Source organism: Capricornis sumatraensis, chromosome 17 (genome assembly GCF_032405125.1).
Source record: "Capricornis sumatraensis isolate serow.1 chromosome 17, serow.2, whole genome shotgun sequence".
NCBI classification, from domain to species: domain Eukaryota; kingdom Metazoa; phylum Chordata; class Mammalia; order Artiodactyla; family Bovidae; genus Capricornis; species Capricornis sumatraensis.
The window spans coordinates 21,537,355-21,552,826 of NC_091085.1; positions in this window are offsets into that span (position 1 = coordinate 21,537,355).

Sequence of the window (15,472 nt, forward strand, 5' to 3'; positions counted from 1 at the left end):
CTCTTTACCAGCTGAAACACTAAGGAAGCCCTAAAGTTACCCTGTTTCAATATAATCATATATATGTACACATGTATGCATGCATATACGTGTTAGATTTATCTCAGAGAACATTAGGCCAGTAGATCTTCATTAACTAAACCAGTAGTTCTCAAAATTTTCCCTCAAATTATATTTTATTTATTTGTTTGCTTATTATTTATTGCCATCTCTCCCTTGTATAATTAGACCCCCAAATCCCTGTGTCCTATAGAAAATCACAAAAAGGAATTCTATTACAATCAATAAACAGCTGAATTCTCACCTTGTCTAGATCAATTCTAATATGAAAGTAAATTACACATAAAGTAAACAGACAAAATATTTTAACTGGTTTTAGTCAATAGCATCAGTTTTTTACCAGCACCTTAGTAAAAGTGTTTTTAAAATTACTAAAAGTTGAAAGGTTTCACATCATGTACTATGAAACTTTGATTGTAATTGTTTCAGGTATTGAATTGAAAGCTAAAGTATTTGTAAGCTGGGACATGGGGAGACAAGGGCATGATTAATCAGCTGCTGAATCATACATGCAAGCTTCTCTTTCCAGGAAAAGGCAATAAATAAAAGCTAAAGGAACAAAACAATGCCTTCATAAATATCATGCATGTTCTCTGAGTTCTGTTCTCTTCCCCATGAATCGTAAAGTTTGTTTTCAGGAACCCAGATTATGTGAACATAATCACACCCTTTAGACTAAGAGATGTATAACGACATAGAAAAAATATTTCAGCAACTCTGGAGAAAAAAAATCCAAAAATTTAAGGCTCTGCCCCCTGCCCAGGAGGCTGGCAAACCTCCATACACACACACACACACACAAAATAAAAGAGGTAGCAAATTGCAAAAAGTAATTGCTTTTATAAAATTTGTGCTCCAGTTGACACTGTTCCGTACCTCCCCCACATGTCTGCCCACTCTGTGTCTAACTCCAATTTGTGATTGAATCCTGCTGTTTATTTCAGCTTGGAAATTTCCAGCATCAATTTCTTGGTTGACCTGCTTCTCTAGTCTTCAGCCCATAACTTTGCCTCTGAGCTCTATTATCTCAAGCAATGAGAGTACACTGAAATAGGGAAGAATGGCTTACCCTGGGAGGTAACATTGAATAATTACAATACAGGGTGATGAGTTTTGTTGAAAGAAAATTATGAGGGTCTTCTGAATTGAACAATGCCCCCTAAAAAGATATATTGAAGTTCTAACCCCTAGTCTCGTGAATGCCACTGTATTTGGAAATAGGGTCTTTGCAGATGATGTTATCAAATTAAGCTGAAGTCATTCAGGTGGGCCTTAATCCAATATAATAGGTATCCTTGTAAGAAAAGGAACACACTGTATGAATGCAGAGACCCAGAGGGGAGGCCTGTGATGACAGAGGCAGAGAATAGAGTGATGCAGCTATAGGCCAGGAATGCCGACTATGCTGGCCACTTCCAGAGCCAGAAAGAAGCAAGGAAGGGTTCTATCCAGTCTAGAGACAGCGTGGCCCTGCTGACACCTTGAATTTGTGTTTCTAGCCTCCAGAACTGAAAAGAAAACAAATTTCTGCTGCTTTAAATCACCCAATTTGTGGTGCATTCTTTATGGCAGCTCTAGGAAACTGATACGGGGAATTACAGGAGCATTGGGCAGTGGGGATGGACCCAATCTGAAGTTCAGGCAAAATTTGCAGAGAATTTGTATTTAAGGTAAAATCTAAAGGATGAGTAAGAATCTGCTAGGAAGGAAGAGGAGGGGGAACACTTCAGACAAAGGGAATGGTAGCGGTAGGATGGACATAAATGGACAAGTTTAGAGGATTAAGAAGCATTTAGAGAACTGAGTCTGCAGGAGTCGAGGATTAACCACACATGTAAATGAAGAAAAGGGACGAGCACTTACTGATGAGTCCAAACTTTCTGCCAAGACAGTGGGTGGTAGCGCATTTACTGAGAAAGAACACAAACGGGGCAGCACGATGTCCTACTGACTTTGAGGTGTCCATACGGCTGTTAGACAAACTGGGCTCAGGAAAGAGGGTTAGGTTGGACGTGCAGACTTGGGATTCATTAGTATACAGCTGAGAATTGATGCTATGGAATCGGATAAAGTAGACTAGAAAGAAGACATAAAATGAATGAAAAAGATAGGAACATCCCTGACAGCGCCATGGTTATAGTCCTGGCCTTTCAATGCAGGGAGTGTGGGTTCAATGCCTGGTCAGGGATGCAAGATCCCATAAACCTTGTGGCCCAAATGAAAAAAATACGTAAAACAGAAGCAATATTGTAACAAATTCAATAAAGTCTTTATTTAAAAAATAAAGAAAAAAAGAAGACCAAGAATAGACATAGAAAACACCAACTTTTAATAGCATGCAACTAAAGATGAAACTGAGAAAAAGAACCAATAGTGGATAGTCATGGGGTAAGGGGAGAATATGTTAGAAAGTGATGTTCTAGAGAACAAAGGAGCAATTCCAGAATGATTCACAGCATCACATAAGTAAGAGCAAGATTGTCAAAGTCACTAAAACCATCAAACTGCCAGAGAGAGGCAGAGTGGAGGCTAAGATTTCAGTGGATTAAGGAAAGAATCAGGGAGGAGAAATGAAAGGCACTCACTCTTTTTAAAAACTTGGCAAGGAAAAGAAAGCTACAGGTGGAGCTGAGCTCAAGAGAGATGCAGGATTGATGTACATGTTTAATATAAAAGAGACTGCAGAATCCCTGCTAGGAAGAAGGAGGGAACATTGCTGATGGAGCTTCAGTGATGCAGGCAATAGAAGAGAAAGGTGATGGTCTGGGGAGGAAAGTTTCAGAGAAGAGAAAGTTTAGATTTTAAACCATATACAGGAGAATCATCACATCCTCTGAGATAAGAGGAAAGGAGATGAGAGGGGTAAGGGAGTTTTAGGTGAGAGTTTCTGATTTATTATAGGGAGAAAAGTTGACTGTGAGAGTTCTAGCTTGATGGCCTTAGTTTTCTCTGTTGAGGGTAGGAGGAACAGGCATTGGAAAGCTGAAAAGAAAGGTTAAAGTTGGTAATGACAGCTCTATAGAATCAAAGAGGTCATCAAAGTTGACCTCTATACCTTTATTGAATTTATTTTTCATAAAAAATATGAGAGAATTTGAGAGCAAGTAGTTTTAAAAGCTACCCAATAATAATCAATGAGAACCTACTGTACGGCTCAGGGAACCAGACTCAGGGCTCTGTGGTAACCCAAATAGGAAGGAAATCCAAAGAAGAGGGGATATGTGTATATGTACAGCTGTTTCACTTTGCTCTACAGTAGAAACTAACAGAGCAAAGCAACTATGCTCCAATAAAAATCAATTTAAAAATAGATTAATACACTACATGCTATTTTAATATGGTGGTTTAGTCGCTAAGTCAAGTCTGATGCTTGCGACCCCATGGACTGTAGCCTGCCAGGCTCCTCTGTGCATGGGATTTCCCAGGCCAGAATACTGGAGTGGGTTGCCATTTCCTTCTCCAGGGGATCTTCCCCACCCAGGGATCGCATGCAGGTCTCCCATGCTGCAGGCAGACTCTTTACTGACTGAGCCACCGGGAACCCCACATACTGAGATTCTGTTTCCTTTTTTTGTAAAACGGGAATAATAATTTAGTACCTGTCTCATTAGTGTTTTTATAAGAATTAAACGAGATAGTATAATATCTAAAAACCTCCAAGTGTATAGTAGGTACACAGCAGGCATTAACTTGGTTTTCTCTCCTAGTAGGGTAATGTCTGGATATTTTATTACTGGTGGTGTTGGAGTAACTTTTATCTATCTATTTATTTATATTGCTATATTTATATTTTAAAAGTTACTCCAACACCACCAATAATAAAATACCCAAACATTACCCTACTAAGAAGAAAAAACAAATCAATGTCTATGGTGTACCTACTACACACTTAGAGATTTTTATATAGTGTATTAACTAGTTTAATTCTTAGAAAAACACTAATGAGATAGGTACTAAGTTATTATTCCCATTTTACAAAAGAGGAAACAGAATCTCAGAGCCATTAATATCAGACCACAGTTGATCAGGTTAAAAAACATTGCAGGCTGCAAAGTTGGTGACACTTGTTATTCTGTGCAAGCAACTGGTGAAACTGTCACCTACAGTGTTTTAAACAGCATGCCACTCATACCCATGCAAACTGTGTGTTCTTTGAGAAGAGGTTAGGAAAAGCCAGCAGGCCAGTGTGTGGTTTGTTGCTCTTAGAAAGAGATTATGAAAGGGAGAAGAGCTCTGGCAAGAATTAACCAGTTTACGAGCAGATGTAGAAGCAAATGCAGCTATTCTAAGGACTGCTCTTGATAGGTGGCCTGGTAGTATAGTCAGTTTAGTGTCTTGCAGGGTTGGGAAATCCATCTGTACTGGTCCCCAAATAACAGGAGACAAGATCACCTCATGGTCAAGGGGAGCTGATCCTGCTATAAAAATCGATTGTTGTAGGACTTCCCTGGTGGTCCAGTGGTTAAGAATCTGCCTTCCAGTGCAAAGGATTCAGGTTCAGCCCCTGCTCAGGGAACTAAGATCCCACATGCTGCTGGGCAACTAAACCCACAGGGCACAACCAGAGAAGCCTGCACACCGCAGCTACTGAGACGGGGCAATCCAGAGCCCGAGCTCTGAAACAAGAGAAGCCCAAGCGCCACAGGAAAGGTCCAGTGCAGCCAAAATATTTAGAAAAGGAAAAGAAAGACGAGATTATTTTCTTTGCACCCAAGCTGATCGATTCAGATGCCCTCAAAAGGTGTGTGTGTGTGTGTGCATGTGTGTGTGCGTGTGTTCGTGTTAGTCGCTCAGTAGTGTTTGACTCTTTGGGACTATAGCCCTCCAAGCTCCTCTGTCCATGGAATTCTCCAGACAAAAACACTGGAGTGGGTAGCCATTCCCTTCTCCAGGGGATCCCCCCCGACCCAAAGGCTGAACCCGGTTCTTCTGCAATGCAGGAAGATTCTTTACCATCTAAGCCACCAGGAAAGCCCGCCCTCAAGGTGGTCTCCATTTATTTGGGGGAAGCTGAAACGATCTGAACAGAAGCCAGTAAATTTTTTAAAAAGATGAGATTTAGAATATGTAAAATCCATGAATAGAAGGGAATTTTAAATGATGTTCCTTTGACATGGAAATGACTGGAAGCAAATAGCCCATAAGATCATTAAATCATACTGCAATTGTATTGTCAAGAAAACAGCAAGCTTGGCTAAAGAAAAACCTGAAACTATTTGGCCTTCAAATAGTAAAGCTGCACACATTCCTAAATCTGCACCAGGAAGAGAAATAAACAGGCTACAGAAGTTCTGTACCCCTTTTATAGGGCGTATTCTCCAGCATCTTCATCAGAGATGTGTGCAGAGGATGATAGAAAATGAAGAAACACAGAGAGTGGAGAGCTGGGGAATGGGGGAAATAGATATTGGTGTCCATCCAGAGAGAAGAACCAGCCAATCTAACCTGAGAATGTACTCCACAGCCAGGTCAAGCCCTCTTCATCATGATTTCCTCTTACTGTGGATTGTTAACTGCTATGTGTTTTCTCTTCTTGCTTTTCTAAATGGTTGTTTTTTTACCATAGTTTTTCTCTAAATGGGGAAAGAAGGATGCTGGGGGAAAAACCCAAGGCGCCTGTCCTATTCTGCCAGATATACCAGGAAAGCCTAGTCCTGACCAGTCGTTCCCAGACCATTTCCTGGGGTTGTATTTTCAGCAAGCAACCTGAAGGGATGAAGTACTCTCCCTCCAGAGGAGGAGCGGCTGGATGTAAAAAGGGTGGATTCCCCAAACTCAGGGTTCCACAACTGTGACAGAAACCCACTGCATTTGCCTTCTGCCACCCTGGGGCCCGCCTGGACCTTCTGAGTCACTCTCTGGGACTTAGAGAGCCAGGGAACCAATGTAAACTTGCTGCTCCTGCTCCTGCTGTTCTGTGAGTTATAAAATTCTTTATTTCACATCCAGCTTCCATGAAACAGCAACCAGGCTGACTGAAGTGTTTTCAGGAGGGTCATACCAAACCCCAGAGCTGACAGCTATGTGGTGAGATCTTAATGGGATGTAGGAGGAAGTGAGTGTAGTTTGAATGTGGACAGAAGGTGTAATATATATGACCATGCAAAAATGTGAATGTACTTAATGTCACTGAATTGGACACTCAAAAATACTTAAAATGGTAAATTTTATTATGTTTTATTTTACTACAATAAACACACACACACAAACACAGCCAAAGAGCAGACTATAGTAGTTTTAAAAATATGCTTATACATTTATTGACCATTTTCTCTTCCAAAGGGAAAGCCAAATTCCCCTTCCTTTGAGTATGGGCACAATATTGTAAAGTGATTAGCCTCCAATTAAAATGTAAAAAAACATAAAGAAAGAAAGAGAGAAAATTTTTTAAAAAATAAAGCCAAGGGGAAATGCTTTAAAGGATAAAGAAACCGTAAAACCCTTTCTACCAGTAGCCGAATGGAAATTCAGCTAACATGGCATGCAACAGATAGTAAAAGGTAGATATCTTGCTTTGTTTTGATTTGATTTTCATTTTTTATTTTTAATTGGAGTATAATTGTTTTACAGTGTTGTGTTGGTTTCTGCCACACAGCAACATGAATCAGTCATAGGTATACATACGTCCCATCCCTCTGGAACCTCCCTCCCACTCCCCATTCCATCCCTCCGGATTGTCACACAGCACCAGGTTCAGCTTCCTGCATCATATAGCAAATTCCTGCTGCTATTTACTTTACATGTGAAAATGTACGTACTTTCATGCTCCTCTCTCAATTCATCCCACCCTCCCCTTCCCCCGACTGTGCCCACAGTCCATTCTCTCTGTCTGCATCTCTACTGCTGCCCTACAAATAGATTCATCAGTATCATCTTTCTAGATTCCATACACATGTTAATATTCAATATTTGTTTTTCTCACTTACTTCACTCTGTATAACAGGCTCTAGGTTCATCCACCTCACTAGAACGGACTCAAATTCTTTCCTTTTGATAGCTGAGTAGTATCCCATTGTGTTTATGTACCACAACTTCTTTATCTGTTCTTCTGTTGATGGACATCCGGAGTGCTCCCACGCCCTGGCTATTGTCAATATACTGCAATGAACATTGAGGTATATGTGTCTTTTAGAATTGTGGTTTGGTTTTCTCAGGGTACATGCCCAGTAGTGGGATTGCTAGGTCGTATGGTAACTTTATTCCTGTTTTTAAAGAAATCTCCATACTGCTCTTCATAGCAGCTGTATCAATTTACATTCCCACCAACACTGCAAGAGGGTTCCTTTCCTCCACATCCTCTCCAGCATTTACTGTTTATAGATTTTAAAAATATTTTCTCCAGCACATTTTATTTGTGATGTTTTTGCCTAATTAATGGGTGCTATCCCAGTGAAATTATTCCGTTTTTATCAATAAACTGACATCATATGAAATCATGCTTCACAAATTCATTGAAGATTACTTTACTCACAAATGTAACACAAATGATCAAATACTTCATAAAAGGTCTACTCCCAACTACAAATACTTCATTTTATTCTATAGTTCCTACTCTTCTTGCAGAAAGATTAAACATGCTCTTTCTATCTGTTCCCAAAGATTTAAATTATTTTTCCATAGCACACTGAGGATATAATTATGAAATAATTTCTCCTTTAGCACACACTTGATATATAATCTCTCTTACTTGCTCCAGATTCTAGAAAGCTTAGTTGTCGTTCTCTCTCCCAACATACAGTGAAAATTCTAACTCATTTCTACCTTTTCAAATATAGAAACTGAGACAAAGATCCCATTACCTTCTTAACTATTGCTGTTATTGTGATTAGTCAGTCACTAAGTCATGTCAGACTCTGTAATTCCATGACTGCAGCACACCAGGCTTCCCTGTCTTTCACTCTCTCCTGGAGTTTGCTCAAATTCATGTCTATTGAGTCAGTGATGTTATCTAACCATCTCTTCTCCATTTGCCAACCTCTTCTCCATTTGCCTTCAATCCTTCCCAGCATCAGGGTCTTTTCCAAGGAGTTGGCTCTTCCCATCAGGCAGCCAAAATATTGGAGCTTCGGCTTCAGCATCAGTCCTTCGAATGAATACTCAGAGTTGATTTCCTTTAGGATTGACTGGTTAGATCTCCTTGCAGTCCAAGGGACTCTAAAGGGTCTTCTCCAGCACCTCATCTTGAAAGCATCAATTCTTAACTATTAACATTATCATTATAATAGTTTCTCCTTGGGAGAAACTGAAATGTTTATCTCCACTGAAGACTCAGAAATTTTTAATCTTCAAAAATGTATTTCTGGATTTAAAAATCATAAAGGTTGGACTATCACCAGCAGCCTTTCTAAATCTGGGTAAAATTTCAGTGCCAGACATGAGTGACGCAGAGACAAATTCTCCCTATAATTCATCATCTAATGGTAATGTGAAAGCTGTATCTTTTGTTATCACTGAAAGGTTAAAAATGAAATATGGTAAGGGCAGCATTTCATAGCCCTTTACCAAATGTCTCATCTCAGGAATACAACATATCTCATGCCTCAAATCCTCAAGTTCAACATTCACCATTTAAAAACCCACCACAGATGTTGTCTATCTGTCAGGGAAGGGGAGGCTTAGGGAGGAGTCAGTTTGTCTAGGGAAGCCGAGAGCACCAAGGGTAACAGGGCAATTCCCAACAGCCAGGTCAGGTCAGAGGTCAGGGGACAGTCCCAGAGGACAGAGGTCGCTGTGCAATGGAGAACATGGGAAAGAATACAGAAAGTGGGGCTCTGGACCTGGTTGTCATTTACGTCACAGAAGAGCGTTTGCATAGATGACTTTATCCAGACTTCATTGGGTCAAGGCAGGCATTGTTAAGAGCTTCCCTGGTGGCTCAGATGGTAAACAATCCACCTACAGTGTAGGACACCCAGGTTCAATCCCTGGGTCAGGAAGATTCCCTAGAGGAGGAAATGGCAACCCACACCAGTATTCTTGCCCGGAGAATCCCGTGGACAGAGGGGCCTGGAAGGCTACAGTCAACAGGGCTACAAAGAGTCAGACACAACTGAGCGACTAACACTTTCACTTTTGGACATTATTAGCTACAAATTGCCATCAGTAGGACAGAGACCCAGAAGGGGACAGTGATCTGTGGCACTTGCCTACAGGAACATCACTAATAAGCAGGGTCCAGATCCTCCCACCACAAGTCTGGGGCTCTCTCCAGTAGCTCAGATTTGGACCCGACTGTCATAACCCGAGGCACCTCACTTTACTGTTGGTAACTACCACAGCTTCTCCTACTCACCATGAAAATTTTAGATGTTTCATGGGCTGGGGATCCTGTTTTGAAGAGCTCCCTTTGCAATTTCAGGAATATTCCAATAAACAAAGATTGCAGGAAAAGCATTTTTCCAACAACTGCACAAAATTGAGATCAGCTAACTGCACATACTGTATTCTTGATTGTCTCCAACAGTAAAGGTACAGAATTTAATGTACCTGTTGCTTTTGTAACACGGTTTAAATAGTGTCTGTATGTACATACATACACACACATGTATATGCACATATAGAGATGCATACAGAGACATGTATGAACAGAACTGATGTGTGTGTGAGTACTCAGTCTTTTAGTCATATCCGACTCTTTGTGACCTTATGGCCTGTGGCCAGCCAGGCTCCTCTACCCATGGGATTCTCCAGGCAAGAATACTGGAGTGGGTTGCCATTTTCCTATCCAAGGAATCTTTCAGACCCAGGGACCAAACCCATGTCTCCTGCATCTTCTGCATTGGCAGGTGGATTCTTTACCACTGGGTCACCTGGGAAGCCCAAGCTACACACACACACAAATACAAAATTAGAATCAAGTATTTGGAAAACAAGGTATTATGCTAAGTCTATACCACTTTATGGCAAATGAGAGAGAAGCATGATCAGAGCAGTAGTCATGCAAGATGATTAGAAACTTGGAAAATAATATCATACTCCAGGCATAAAGTGACAATATTTGAAAGAGGGTAGTTACGAGGGAAAGGGAAAGGCAGGCAACGATATGAGAAAATGAAGTAATAACTAGCCAAAAATCTGAGTAGACTCTATGCCCCCTCCAGGACAGATGCATGCATGCATGCTTAGTTGCTTCAATCGTGTCAACTCTTTGACACTATGGACTGTAGCCCACCAGGCTCATCTGTCCATGGAATTCTCCAGTATGTACAGAAGGCAAGGGAGGGGAAAGATTTTATTCACTTTTGAATGTGAGCCATTTAGAAGAACATTGTCACTATTCGTTAAAATGGGAAAAATCAGTGGTGAAAGAATTCACCACTTTAAAAAACTATGATGAACCTCAACATAATAAAAGCTATATATGACAAACCCACAGCAAACATTATCCTCAATGGTGAAAAATTGAAAGCATTTCCCCTAAAGTCAGGAACAAGACAAGGGTGCCCACTTTCACCGCTACTATTCAACATAGTTCTGGAAGTTTTGGCCACAGCAATCAGAGCAGAAAAAGAAATAAAAGGAATCCAAATTGGAAAAGAAGAAGTAAAACTCTCACTGTTTGCAGATGACATGATCCTCTACATAGAAAACCCTAAAGACTCCACCAGAAAATTACTAGAGCTAATCAATGAATATAGTAAAGTTGAAGGATATAAAATCAACACACAGAAATCCCTTGCATTCCAATACACTAATAATGAGAAAGTAGAAAAAGAAATTAAGGAAAACAGTTCCATTCACCATTGCAACGAAAAGAATAAAATACTTAGGAATATATCTACCTAAAGAAACTAAAGACCTATACATAGAAAACTATAAAACACTGATGAAAGAAATCAAAGAGGACACTAATAGATGGAGAAATATACCACGTTCATGGGTTGGAAGAATCAATATAGTGAAAATGAGGATACTACCCAAAGCAATTTACAAATTCAAAGCAATGCCTATCAAGCTACCAGCCATATTTTTCACAGAACTAGAACAAATAATTTCACGATTTGTATGGAAATACAAAAAACCTCGAATAGCCAAAGCAATCTTGAGAAAGAAGAATGGAACTGGAGGAATCAACTTGCCTGACTTCAGGCTCTACTACAAAGCCACAATCATCAAGACAATATGGTACTGGCACAAAGACAGACATATAGATCAATGGAACAAAATAGAAAGCCCAGAGATAAATCCACACACCTATGGACACCTTATCTTTGACAAAGGAGGCAAGAATATACAATGGAGTAAAGACAATCTTTTTAACAAGTGGTGCTGGGAAAACTGGTCAACCACTTGTAAAAGAATGAAACTAGATCACTTTCTAACACCGCACACAAAAATAAACTCAAAATGGATTAAAGATCTAAATGTAAGACCAGAAACTATAAAACTCCTAGAGGAGAACATAGGCAAAACACTCTCTGACATAAATCACAGCAGGATCCTCTATGATCCACCTCCCAGAATTCTGGAAATAAAAGCAAAAATAAACAAATGGGATCTAATTAAAATTAAAAGCTTCTGCACAACAAAGGAAAATATAAGCAAGGTGAAAAGACAGCCTTCTGAATGGGAGAAAATAATAGCAAATGAAGCAACTGACAAACAACTAATCTCAAAAATATACAAGCAACTTATGCAGCTCAATTCCAGAAAAATAAACGACCCAATCAAAAAATGGGCCAAAGAGCTAAATAGACATTTCTCCAAGGAAGACATACAGATGGCTAACAAACACATGAAAAGATGCTCAACATCACTCATTATTAGAGAAATGCAAATCAAAACCACAATGAGGTACCACTTCACACCAGTCAGAATGTCTGTGATGCAAAAATCTGCAAGCAATAAATGCTGGAGAGGGTGTGGAGAAAAGGGAACCCTCCTACACTGTTGGTGGGAATGCAAACTAGTACAGCCACTATGGAGAACAGTGTAGAGATTCCTTAAAAAATTGCAAATAGAACTGCCTTATGACCAAGCAATCCCACTGCTGGGCATACACACTGAGGAAACCAGAATTGAAAGAGACACATGTACCCCAATGTTCATCGCAGCACTGTTTATAATAGCCAGGACATGGAAACAACCTAGATGTCCATCAGCAGATGAATGGATAAGAAAGCTGTGGTACATATACACAATGGAGTATTACTCAGCTATTAAAAAGAATACATTTGAATCAGTTTTGATGAGGTGGATGAAACTGGAGCCGATTATACAGAGTGAAGTAAGCCAGAAAGAAAAACACTAATACAGTATACTAACACATATATATGGAATTTAGAAAGATGGCAATGACGACCCTGTATGCAAGACAGCAAAAAAGACACAGATGTGTATAGCGGACTTTTGGACTCAGAGGGAGAGGGAGAGGGTGGGATGATTTTGGAGAATGGCATTGAAACATGTATACTATCATGTAGGAATCGAATCGCCAGTCTATGTCCGATGCAAGATACAGCATGCTTGGGGCTGGTACACGGTGATGACCCAGAGAGATGTTATGGGGAGGGAGGTGAGAGGGGGGTTCATGTTTGGGAGTGCATGTACACCCATGGTGGATTCATGTCAATGTATGGCAAAACCAATACAGTATTGTAAAGTAAAATAAAGTAAAAATGAAAATTTTAAAAATAAATAAATAAAAATTAAAAAAATAAAAAACTATGATGAAATTCCATAATGATGTAATCTTGGAATACTTCTGCTGTCCTATTCCCTTTAATGGGCTTCCCAGGTGGCGCTAGTAGTAAAGAACCTGCCTGTCAAGGCAGGTGACATAAGAGATGTGTGTTATCCCCTGGAGAAGGAAATGGCAACCCTCTCCAATATTCTTGCCTGAAAAATCCCATGGACAGAGGAGCCTGGCGGGCTGCAGCACAGGGGTCGCAAAGAGTCGGACACAGCTGAAGTGACTTAGCACACGTTCCTCTTAAACACACATGATCTGTAATTGAACTACGAAAGTATTCTTGGGTCCTGCTATCATTTCTGCAATAATATGAGTCACTGCTTTCTTTGCGATCAATGTCTTCTTTCCTAATTTCCTAACACCCTTTAAAAACTTCCGTGACTGTATGAAGAAATTAAGGAGAGAAAGGGAAAAATGTATTGATCATGCTTTGCCTAAAACTACAGCACCCAAAAAAGGCCCAATAGGTGGGAGTGCCATCTAGCTATGCTAAATATTGGAAATAAAAGATAACCCTGGCAACGGCTTTACAGACCTCGGATTTCAAGGGCCTGTAATTGTGCCAAACATGAAACGTATCTAGCATGTCTTAGACTGCATTACTGATACAGAGAAATAGTTAAACTGTTACTCAATGAGTCCTACCCATGAATTTAGCTATTGTAAAACCAAAACAAGATTTTTTATTCCAGAAAACAGATTGTTTTGTTGGAAGCATTCTCTCAGTTCATCATTTTCTATTAATGCCCTTGTGGGCCTTTTTAGAAAAGGAAATTTCCTTTTATAAAAGGAAATTCTCTAATTCTACCAAGTCTGAAAATGTTATCCAACTCTTTCTCATAAAGCCCACAGTTTGCAAACTTAGCTCACCAATTCAAATAGCTATGTAATTACCAACCACATCTTTAATTTAGCGCATCTGACATTATAAGGCACACAAGTGAAAGTAACGGTATCGAGCACCATAAATGTTTTGAGAGCAAGTAAACCAATAAAAACATTATTCAAGATAGTGTGTTCAGTAAGAAAACTCGTAGCGAATTTATGCATATGCTTAGAGCATCTATTCAACATTTGCTTTTACAATCACTTTAAAAGAATAATCAACATGTCACATTACTAAAAATAAACCCATTCCACAACAATAGCAAAAGAAAGCAGCTGGCACAGTGTGCTCCTCTTCCACTGCAGCTGCTTTATATTATTAAAGTTTTACAGTTTGAAACTGACACCAGAGCAATCTAGACTTCAAAATGTGATATTCGTTCGCACTACTTTAACAATTTTCCCTTAGGACTCAAAAACGTAACTTTTTAAACTTGAAAACATAAATTTTAATTGTTCTATTGCAGTGTTCATATTGCAGTGTCTACATGTTCAAATATATTAAATGGATATGGTTGAAACAATGCAATTTGTGTACTATATATTTCATCTGTTTATAAGATTTCTGTTTCAAAATGTTCTGAGGAGGAAAAGAGAAAAATAGAAACACCCTTCAAAACATAAACCATATTTATTCTTCTGGGTATTACACAGAGAATAAGGCCAAGCCTGGAAAAATCCACTTATAAAATATTGTATAATCATGTGACCCATGACAGCTGAACATAAATTTTGGAATAATTCAACTTTTAAAACTCATATTGAAATCAGTATGTTGTACACCTAAAACTTATATAACATTGTCCAATACTTCAAAGCCAATCCACTAACACCAGATTTTAGTGATAGAAAGTACTGTGTTTATTGGAAGGAACGAAACCTGGAGAATGGGCAGCTCAGGGTCAAAAGACCCAAATTCTTCAATGGCTTTCAGGAAAGTGTTTTAAAGACAGTATGAGAGAGGGGGTCACAGGGTGCAAGATCACTTGGTGTTCAACTCTCGGTTGATGGTGAGGTAACAGGCTATGTTTCAACAATCTTATTCATCAGCTTTCTAGTTCCAACCAGTCAATGTGCTGATGCTCAGCCCACAGTTGACTTCCTCCACCTGTCAGAGATTTTAGTATCTGCAAAACTACTCAAGCATATAGCTCAGGATATTATCTACAGACATTGAGAAAGAACTGAAGGTTCTTGACTTTGTTTTCTGGCTAAACAGTTATTTTGTCTTCCTTTGGTTTTTTCCCTTTGTTTCTACAGTTTCTCACTTTGATTAAATTTGCTCTTTGGAACTTGGGGGAAATTTAGGAGGCCAGAGTTTTTCTACAAACAAGACTTCTCCGTGCCCTAGAAAGTCAGGATTCTGCTCAGTTTCAGTTACAAGTTCACAGATGGAGAGGAATTTTGCCCAGATCAGACCCCAAGCCTCACCCATAACTGATTTAGATGACATTTGGCTATTTTGGACTTAGAGCTGATGATGGATTGGATTAAAGACTTTCAGAGATGGTGAAATGGGGTGACTGTATTGTGCATATGAAAAGGGCATGAATTTAGAGGGAACACAGCATGAGTGTTCTGGGTTAAATTGTGCCAGAATTCATATGTTGACGTTTTAACGCTAGTGCCTCAGAATGCGATCTTCTTTAGAGATAAGATTTTTACCCAGGTAATCAAGTTAAAGTGAGGTCATTAGAGGGGCCCTTAATCCAATATGACTGGTGTCCCAAGAAAAGTGGAATCTGGGCACAGAGACATGCACAGAGGGAAGATGATACAAAGATGCTCAGGAAAGGGACTGCCCTGGTGGTCCAGTGGTTGAGACTCCATGTTCCC